The sequence below is a fragment of the Carcharodon carcharias genome, chromosome 21 (genome assembly GCF_017639515.1).
Source record: "Carcharodon carcharias isolate sCarCar2 chromosome 21, sCarCar2.pri, whole genome shotgun sequence".
Lineage (NCBI taxonomy): Eukaryota > Metazoa > Chordata > Chondrichthyes > Lamniformes > Lamnidae > Carcharodon > Carcharodon carcharias.
In genome coordinates, this window is record NC_054487.1 from 17,484,377 (window position 1) to 17,495,122 (window position 10,746).

Below are 10,746 nucleotides of genomic sequence, written 5' to 3' on the forward strand. Positions count from 1 at the left end.
TTAGGGAGGTCAAACAGTTACAGGGATTACAAAATAAATGGGAATATACTAAGAGGAGTAGATGAAGTGAGATATCTTGGCGTACAAGTACACAGGTTCCTGAAGGCAGCAGTTCAAGTAGACAAGGTTGTAAAGAAGGCATATGGAATGCTCTCCTTCATTGATGGAGGTATAGAATATAAAAGTAAGGATATAATGTTGGAATTGTATAAAACACTGGTGAGGCCACAACTAGACTATTGTGTGCAGCTCTAGTCACCACATTACAGGAAGGACGTAATAGCTCTGGAGAGAGTGCAGAGGAGGTTTACAAGAATGTTGCCAGGGTTAGAAAAGTGTAGCTACGAGGAGAGATTGGATAGGTTGGGTTTGTTTTCCCTGGAACAAAGAAGGCTGAGAGGTGACTTGATTGAGGTGTGCAAAAGTATGAGGGGAATAGATAAAGTGGACAGGATAAAATTGTTTCGCTTGATGGAGAATTCTAGAACCAGCGGATATAGATTCAAGTTAAGGTGTAGGGAGGACATGAGAAAGAACTTTTTTACGCAGAGGGTAGTGGGTGTCTGGAATTTGCTGCCTAAGTTGGTGGTAGAGGCAGAAACTCTAAACTCTTTTAAAAAGCACCTGGATCTTCACCTTAAGTGCTGTAAGCTGCAGGGCTATGGGTCGGGTGCAGGAAGGTGGGATTAGAAAGGGCACTTGGGTATCCTCAGGCTGGCATGGACAAGATGGGCCGAATGGCCTCCTTCTGTGCTGTAACTTTTCTATGGTTCTATGGAATGGAACTGTTATCTGAAAAAGAAGAATGTGTAGGCAGGAGAATGGCACTAGGGGAATTGCTCATTTGGAGAGCCAGCGCAGACACGATGGGACGAATGGCCTCCTTCTGCATCGTAACAATTCTGTGATCCTGTGATAGACAACTGCAGGATTCTCTGTCATAAAATCAGAGTTGGGGTCTGAATTTCATGCCCTGAAACAGCTTGGGCAATAGAGACACAGGCAACTTTCAGCCATTCAGCTTGTCTGGTGAAACAGGTGTTAGGCTCCTTAAATGTAAAAGTCAGTGTCCTACGTGGGGTGATGGGTTACAAACGTGAAACTCAAGTGGATGGGGCTGGAGGCATTTATTACATATTAAGCAGCATAACCAACAATGCACAAAGGTACCATTGGAGGCACTTAGAAAGAGGACCCCGGAAATGTAGAGTTTTATATTTTTGCAGACTCCCTGGCCTCATCCCCATTGATTATCTCAGTGTGCAGCCAGCCAAGATTCTGCCCTATTCAAAAGGCAAGCAGCAGCAGGATGGCTATTTGAAGCCTGCAGCTCATGTGGTAATAATTTAATGAGGCTCTGATGTCAGGCTGACAGAGTGTGGCCACTCAACCAGCCAACTTTGCTCCAATTTGGGTAGCAATCCTGTTTTCCGTTTAATTAGAAACGTAAGGAGGTCATCCAGCCCAGTGAGCCTTCCCAACTGTTCAATTAGATCAAGGCCGACCTGTGCTTCAGCTCCATTTACCCTGCCTTTGCTCCTTATCCCTTGATATCCTTATTTTCGCTTCCAGTGCCGACTGGGACATGAGGCAGACAAAGAACATGCTTACGTCTGTTCCCAGAGCTAGAATTTCCTGGAACAGGTCGCTGTTGCCAGAGGCTATAGCTTGAGGGGCGCTGCTCCCCAGCAAGCATGAAGCACGAATGCTACCCCACTAAGCCACAAGGCCTCCTCTTTGATACTATTACCAAACAATACGCTATCAGCCTCAGTCTTGAAAGGTCCGGTTGTCCTGTTACAGCTCGGGTGAGGAAGGGTAAAGTTGCCCCCTTCTCTTTCCACCTGTTGGTTGACCGCAACAGGTGTTTTAAAAAGGATTTGCTTCCCAATTCAGCGAGTGTTTAACTGTTTAAGTGCCATGACTATATAAGACACATACGGACAGGTTTTGCTGTAAGTTTTAAAAGAAAATGAAATAGTAATTATTGCCCTTAATACCCAATCTATAAAAATTAAATTATAAAAATGCTCCAGTGCACTCATACACATGCATCCAAGAGAGTGGCACATGGAAGTAAGTAAGGAGGGAGGGTAGGTTAACTTGTTTAAGAGTGTCCAAAAGGTAAGTCAATCATGTACAGATCCTATTGATTGATGGATTCAGACCATGTTCAGTGCTTTTTTCCAGATTCTGCATTGAGGCGATTTAAAGTCTCGACTGACGGCCTCTGTCTTTTCCTCTAGGGTCAGCAGCTGTTTAACTTACATTGAAGATGCTGCCTGCCATGTTTGCCTGGTCAGATACAGGCAGGGCACAAGCTTTTAGAATGGCTGGAGAGAGAGAGAGAGACTACAAGTCACCTTCTTGCTGTCACCCACTCAAAGGCCTGGATTCCATGGCCCTGCTGGGGCAAGTCTCCCCCTGGCAGACACAGTGAGCCGTCTAAATCTCCATTCATTTCGGCGAGACTGTATTATCCTGCCGGGTGGGAGGGACAGTAAAATCCTTTCCTGGTCTCTGACGTGGCCCTGAAAAAGCAGTTTCTTTAAACACAAGGGGTTAACTTGCTATCACATGACCTCCATTCACAAACTGACCCGTTGCCATATATGGTCACAGCAAGCTGGGGAATCCCTCATTGCAGGTCCATTGTTCACAGTGATTAGATTACATAACTGGTGAAATCGCCTTGTCAGCCGGGGTCCATTTTCCAGAGTGACTGAGTCTAACGGCTTGGTTCACGCCCACCAATTACAGATTACATCTGGACATCTGTGATTGGCTCAGGGGGTGGCTCATTTACTCTGGGCTGGATTTCATGTGCCTCCAGCAGGTGTGTTTCCTGGGGTGTGGGGGCACATAAAATGAGGTGGGCACCCAATCCGCCACCTTCCTGCCCATCCCCGAGTTCACCCCCATAACACAGGAGGCAGGCAGACACCGAAATTGGCAGCCTGCCCACCATACTTAAACGGATAATTAAGGGTCAATTAGGCTTGTTATTGAGACAATTGACCCTGATAATATGCTGCCCGTGCCATTACTTACCTGGCAGGGGAGAGACAATGATCATGAAGGTTGTTCTCCCAGAACGAGGCTATCCCATTGCACTTCGGGTGTGCTGATGCATGCGATGTCCCCAAATGCGAGATACTCGACTGCAAAATTTGTGCTAGCGGGGGACTGCGTTTGCGCTCTAAAAAAAAACCTTTGGTGTCGGAAGCAGGGTGGGAGCAGGAAGCCTGATGTTTAAACTTTAAACGGCCACTGACACTTTTCTGGGAGCGATGGAGCTGCTGGGCAAACTGGTGAGCTAATTCAAGACAGCACGTCTCCTTTCTGATAGCTTTTGTAGTTTTGCAAGGTGAAGCTATGTAAATATTCAACCACCTTGTGTCAAGTTAAGGATAAGGCAGGGGAGTGGGATTAGGTAGAATGCCCTTTCAGTGAGCCAGTGCAGACTCGATGGGCCAAATGGCCTCCTTCTGCACTGTAAAGATTCTGTGATTCTGTAAGAAAGAATGTTCTGTGATTCTTAAGAGCTGCTGTTAAGTTCAAATTTAATGCTGTTTTCAGTCCTTTTAACCTTTTTAACCTGTGGTTTCAGCCCACTCAATAAATAAAGTCATTTTCAATATAAAACATGGTTTTATAACAGTCCTATCAACAATCGCTTGTTGCATGCACCCGTCATCTTATTACGGGCTGTGGGCTGACAGACGAGTTGTACTGCAGCCATGGCAACCAAAGGCAATTATCAATTCTTACATCCTTTATAAAGGAGCAGCCAGCCTAAGAGAGAGAGAGAGAGAGAGAGATCTGTAACAGGTGGGTGACTCCCAATCCTATATCTTTTCAGCCTTTGTGGGGAAGAAATTCTTCAAACCCTGAAGAGAATGGCTGAAGGTGGTGCTGGACCAGCAGTGTAGGTGCCAGATATGTTCATTTTGATAATCTGCTTCTTTTACTTCCTGTCATGTTAAGCCCCACATTGCTCATTGGCCAAGTCTCCAGAGGATGTTTCTACTGATATAGTTGCATCAGAACTAGTTCAGAGGAGGTTTACTTGATTCATTCCTGGGATGAGTGGTTTTTCTTAGCTAAAAAGGTTGAACAGATCGAACCTCTACTGATTAGAGTCTAGAAAAATAAGAGGTGATCCTATTGAAACATTTAAAAAATCTGAGGGGATTTGGCAGGGTAGCTACCAAAAGGAAATTTTCACTTGTGAGGGAGACTAGAACCAGGGGACGCAGTTGAAGAATAAGAGGTCTACCATTTAATATAGAGATGAGGAGAAATGTTTTCTCTCAGAAGTTCATTAGTCTGTCAAATACTCTTCCCCAGAAAGCATAGTGGAGGCTGGGTCATTGAATTTATTCAAGGCAGAGTTAGACAGATTTCTTTGCCGATAAATGAGTCAAGTGTTATGGGGGGAAAAAGATGCCAAATTGGAGTTGAAACCACAACCAGGTCAGCCATGATAGAAACATAGAAACTAGGAGCAGAAGTGGACCAATCAGCCCTTCGAGCCTGCTCCGCCATTCATTATGATCATGGCTGATCATCCAACTCAATAGCCTGCTCCTGCTTTCTCCCCATTTCCTTTGATCCCTTTCACCCAAAAGCTATATCTAACTCCTTCTTGAAAACGTATAATGTTTTGGCCGCAACTACTTTCTGTGGTAATGAATTCCACAGGCTCACCACTCTCTGGGTGAAGAAATTTCTCCTCGTCTCAGTCCTAAATGGTCTACCCCATATTCTCAGATTGTGACCCCTGGTTCTGGACTCCCCCACCATCAGGAACATCCTTCCTGCATCGACCCTGTCTAGTCCTGTTAGAATTTTATAGGTTTCTATGAGATCCCCCATCATTCTTCTGAGCTCCAGCAATTATAATCCTAACCGACTCAATCTCTCCTCATGTCAGTCCCGCCATCCCAGGAATCAGTCGGGTAAACGTTCGATGCACACCATCTATAGCAAGAACATCCTTCCTCAGATAAGGAGACCAAAACTGCACACAATATTCCAGGTGTGGTCTCACCAAGGCCCTGTACAATTGCAGCAAGACATCCCTGTTCCTGTATCCGAATCCTCTGGCTATGAAGGCCAACATACCATTTGCCTTCTTTACCGCCTGCTGCATCTGCATGCTTACCTTCAGCGACTGGTATACAAGGACACCCAGGTCTCGTTGCACATTCCCCTCACTCAATTTATAGCCATTCAGCTAATAATCGGTCTTCCTGTTTTTGCTACCAAAATGGATAACCTCACATTTATCCACATTATACTGCATCTGCCATGCATTTGCCCACTCACTCAGCTTGTCCAAATCACACTGAAGCATCTCTGCATCCTCCTCACAGCTCACCCTCCCACCCAGCTTTGTGTCATCTGCTGATCTTATTGAATGGTGGAGCAGGCTGGAAGGGTTGAATGGCCTACTCCTGCTCCTAAGTCCTATGTTCCTATGACGGTTATGTGTAAATACCCATTTGAATATTTATTTCTCTTATTCTCCTTTAGGTGATAGAGGAGGATGACAATTGGAAAATAGCAACTGCAATATAACTAGATTCAATAGATAAAATAGATAAGGATATTTGACTGGGAAAGGGTAAGGCCAGTGAGCTAAGAACTAATAGGGCCCAAATTAACTGGAAAGAAAAGTTAGCAAACAATTTGAAAGAAAGGAAGACTCGCATTGACATAGCGCAGGCTTGTCCAACGTACAGCCCATGGGGCAGGTGTAGCCCGCAAAGCCCCCCAATGTGGGCCCACCCCAGAGAAAGTTTTCAAAATGCCGGAAGATTATGAAAGAAACTGCTCCTCTGATCACAGGCCCATCCTTCCATCTCTGACACTTCCCTTCCCTTCCTTGACCTCTCTGTCTCAATTTCTGGTGATAGACTGTCCACCAATATTCATTACAAGCCTACCGACTCCCACAGCTACCTCGACTACAGCTCCTCACACCCCGCTTCCTGTAAGGACTCCATCCCATTCTCTCAGTTCCTTCGCCTCCGTCGCATCTGTTCTGATGATGCCACTTTCAAAAACAGTTCCTCTGACATGTCCTCCTTCCTCCTTAACTGAGGTTTTCCACCCACAGTGGTTGACAGGGCCCTCAACCGTGTCCGGCCCATCTCCCACGCTTCCGCCCTCACACCTTCCTCTCCCTCCCAGAGCCATGATATGGTCCCCCTTGTCCTCACTTATCACCTCACCAGCCACCGCATTCAGAGGATCATCCTCCGCCATTTCCGCCAACTCCAGCATGATGCCACCACCAAACACATCTTCCCTTCAGCACCCCCAGTGGCATTCCACAGGGATCATTCTCTCCGAGACACCCTGGTCCACTCCTCCATCACCCCCCAATACCTCAACCCCCTCCCAGGCACCTTCCCATGCAACCGCAGAAGGTGCAACACCTGCCTCTTTACTTCCCCTCTCCTCACCATCCAAGGGCCCAAACACTCCTTTCAAGTGAAGCAGCATTTCACTAGCACTTCCCTCAATTTAGTCTGCTGCATTCGTTGCTCCCAATGCGGTTTCCTCTACATTGGAGAGACCAAACGCAGACTGGGTGGCCGCTTTGTGGAACACCTTTGGTCTGTCCGCAAGCATTACCCAGACCTCCCTGTCGCTTGCCACTTCAACACTCCACCCTGCTCTCATGCCCACATGTCCGTCCTTGGCCTGCTGCAATGTTCCAGTGAAGCTCAATGCAAACTGGAGGAACAGCACCTCATCTTCCGACTAGGCACTTTACAATATTGAGTTCAACTACTATAGATCATGAACTCTCTCCTCCATTCCCAACCCCTTTCCGATCCCCCTTTTTTCCAATAATTTAAATAGATTTTTCTTTTCCCACCTATTTCCATTATTTTTAAATGTATTTCAATCCATTGTTTTATCTCTACCTTTTAGCCTATTTCGATCCCTTCCCCCCACCCCAGCCCCACTAGGGCTATCTGTACCTTGCTCGTCCTGCTTTCTACCCTTAATTAGCACATTCCTTAGATAATATCACCACCTTCAACACCTCTTTGTCCTTTTGTCTGTGACATCTTTTGGTTATCTCCACCTATCACTGGTCCTCTATCCAGCTCTACTTGTCCCACCGCCCACACCCCCCACCTTAAACCAGCTTATATTTCAACACTTTTCTATTTTTCCTTAGTTCTGTTGAAGAGTCATACGGACTCGAAACGTTAACTGTGTTCCTCTCCGCAGATGCTGTCAGATCTGCTGAGTTTTTCCAGGTATTTTTATTTTTATTTTTGTTTCCCTGCCTTCCCACGTTGGCTGCTGACTCAGTAAATGTGAGAGAAAGAAATCTGTGACAGGAGGAGGAGCAGCAAAGGTGGGAGTGAGTGAGCTCCGGAAAAGGGGTATTGGCAGGGGGAGGGCAGAGAGAGAGAGAGAGAGGCTGGTCATGCCATGTCAGCTCAACGAGGAGTCTGCAATACCGGGCCTGGTGGGCTAGGAGGCTGCCTGCTGGGCTGGGCTGGGCTGGGCTGGGCCGGGCCGGGCCGGGCTGGGTTGGGCCGGGCTGGGCTGGGCTGGGCCGGGCTGGGCTGTGCTGGGCTGGGCCGGGCTGGGCCGGGCCGGGCTGGGCTGGGCTGGGCTGGGCTGGGGCTGGGCTGGGCTGGGCCGGGCTGGGCTGGGCTGGGCCGGGCTGGGCTGTGCTGGGCTGGGCCGGGTGTGGGGGGGAGGCTGGGCTGGGCTGGGCTGGGCTGGGCTGGGTGTGGGGGGGAGGCTGGGCTGGGCTGGGCCGCGCTGGGCTGGGCTGGGCTGGGCTGGGCTGGGTGTGGGGGGGAGGCTGGGCTGGGCTGGGCTGGGCTGGGCTGGGTGTGGGGGGGAGGCTGGGCTGGGCCGGGTTGGGCCGCGCTGGGCTGGGCTGGGCCGGGCTGGGCTGGGCCGGGCTGGGCTGGGCTGGGCCGGGCTGGGCTGGGTGTGGGGAGGAGGCTGGGCTGGGCTGGGCTGGGCCGGGCTGGGCTGGGCTGGGCTGGGCCGGGCTGGGCTGGGCTGGGTGTGGGGAGGAGGCTGGGCTGGGCTGGGTGTGGGGGGGAGGCTGGGCTGGGCTGGGCTGGGCTGGGCTGGGTGTGGGGGGGAGGCTGGGCTGGGCCGGGTTGGGCCGCGCTGGGCTGGGCCGGGCTGGGCCGGGCTGGGCTGGGCCGGGCTGGGCCGGGCTGGGCTGGGCTGGGCTGGGCTGGGTGTGGGGGGGAGGCCGGGCTGGGCTGGGCTGGGCTGTGCTGGGCTGGGTGTGGGGGGGAGGCCGGGCTGGGCTGGGCTGGGCTGGGCTGGGTGTGGGGGGGAGGCCGGGCTGGGCTGGGCTGGGCCGGGCTGGGCTGGGTGTGGGGAGGAGGCTGGGCTGGGCTGGGCTGGGCCGGGCTGGGCTGGGCTGGGCTGGGCCGGGCTGGGCTGGGCTGGGCTGGGCTGGGCTGGGCTGGGCTGGGTGTGGGGGGGAGGCCGGGCTGGGCTGGGCTGGGCTGGGCCGGGCTGGGCCGGGCTGGGCTGGGCTGGGCTGGGCTGGGCTGGGCTGGGTGTGGGGGGGAGGCCGGGCTGGGCTGGGCTGGGCTGGGCTGGGTGTGGGGGGGAGGCCGGGCTGGGCTGGGCTGGGCTGGGCTGGGCTGGGCTGGGCTGGGCTGGGCTGGGTGTGGGGGGGAGGCTGGGCTGGGCTGGGCTGGGCTGGGCTGGGCTGGGCTGGGCTGGGCTGGGCTGGGTGTGGGGGGGAGGCCGGGCTGCCAGTGGGAAGGGGCTGGATGCGATGGTGCAGGGGCAGGGGTGGGGTGGGGTGGGCTGGGCTGGGCTGGGCTGGGCTGGGCCGGGCTGGGCTGGGCTGGGCTGGGCTGGGCTGGGCTGGGCTGGGCTGGGTGTGGGGGGGAGGCCGGGCTGCCAGTGGGAAGGGGCTGGATGCGATGGTGCAGGGGCAGGGGTGGGGTGGGGTGGGGTGGGCTGGGCTGGGCTGGGCTGGGCTGGGCTGGGCTGGGCTGGGCTGGGCTGGGTGTGGGGGGGAGGCCGGGCTGCCAGTGGGAAGGGGCTGGATGCGATGGTGCAGGGGCAGGGGTGGGGTGGGGTGGGGTGGGGTGGTGAGAGTGCGGAGACTCAGTCTCCTGGGGCTGTGGGAGAGAGAGAGAGTGTGAGTGAGTGTCAGGAAGATATTGGGGAGAATTTTCTCCCTGTCGTGCGGGCCATCAGGAGCAGGCGTGGGTCTGATTGCCGCCTACGATTGGCTTACGGCCCACCCAGCGTGATTCCCAGCTCCCAAGAACAGCGGGAGGGGGTGGGCGGAGGCGGGACCAATGGTGACCCTGCGGCCTGTTTAAGGAGCGCACAGGCAGACTTCCAAAGGCTGGGAATCGTGGCCAGTGGAAGGCCTCCCCAGAGCGCTGCTGGTGAGCAGCCCAGACGGGAGGGTAGGTCAGGGGGTCCAATGTGCCCCTCGTTTCTCAGACGATTGCCTTGCTGCCCTCCTCGAGGAGGTGGCTGCACAGCAGGAGGTCCTCGTGCCCCAAGACGGGAGGAGGAAGCCCCCCCCCCAACATGACCAAACCTGCCTGGGAGGAGGTGGTGGAGGTGGTGAGCTCCCACGATGTGATGTGGTGCACCTGGATTCAGTGCTGCAAGCGTTTCAATGGCCTCTTGCGCTCAGGAAAGTTAAGTACCGTGTTGGCATTGGTCACTTAACCCAGCAGTTAGATCGTCGGCTAGAGTCCTGGGGCACAGCGGTGAGGGCACTTCACACTCGCTTGAGGTGCAGGTGGAGACGGAGAGTGCCCATGTCGCTGGCAGTCGGAGGACTGCAGGGGACCAGGTAAATGCTCAGTCGGTGGCTGATGATGAGCCTCTGGAATCGTCCCTGAGGCAGCAGATGCTGGAAGTTCAGCAGGGTGTGTGGGAGGATCTGGCGGAGATACATGAGGCAACTCGTGTCATGGTCTCCGTGATGAAGGAGTCCATGTGGAGCATGAGCAATGCAATGACCCTCATGGTTGAGCACCATGCTTCCTCCACAGAGCTCGGTGCCCATCCGTCCACGGTGAACAGGGAGGTCCAGAGTGACCTCATGTCGGCACAGCAGCTGCCTGTCGTCTCTGTGGGCTCCTCTCAGGGCACTCCAGATGAGGATAGCAGCTCCTCCGCCCCTCTCCCAGTGACCGTGGCATCTGGTGAGACTGCGACGACTGGGGAGCTGCCAGCTGTGGACCTGGTAGCTTCCTCCCGGGTGGGGCCAGCACAGGGTCCATGGGCCAGAGGACGTCCGCCAAGGTCACCGAGGCCAACAGGCCAGCAGAGTGAGCAGCTGTTTCCAATGCCAGTGCCAGTGAGGGGGGACCACCTAGACGTAGTACTGGGAAATGTAAGCTTAAGACACCTTAGGCACAATGCGGGCTTATCACTGGCAGCATCGGCGGAGAAGAAAAGAGTTGACGTTTCGAGTCCTCATGACCCTTCGACAGAACTGTTCTGTCGAAGGGTCATGAGGACTCGAAACGTCAACTCTTTTCTTCTCCGCCGATGCTGCCTGACCTGCTGAGTTTTTCCAGGTAATTCTGTTTTTGTTTTGGATTTCCAGCATCCGCAGTTTTTTTGTTTTTATCGCGGGCTTATCACTGGTGGTTTTATGTTGCCCCGCTATTAGTTGTTTATAGTTTGGTGTGCAGCTCAACATCTTTGAATTAAGATCTGAATTAGATTTGAATCACCATCTGCTGAGTTTTT

At 53.1% G+C, this 10,746-nt stretch overlaps 1 non-coding gene across 1 annotated transcript; it reads left to right on the forward strand.

Moving 5' to 3' along the window:
* The first annotated feature begins 3,043 nt into the window (after positions 1–3,043).
* LOC121293440 lies at positions 3,044–3,203 on the forward strand. The gene has a single exon (XR_005946521.1). It is a non-coding gene; the product is annotated as a U1 spliceosomal RNA (small nuclear RNA).
* The last annotated feature ends 7,543 nt before the right edge of the window (positions 3,204–10,746 follow it).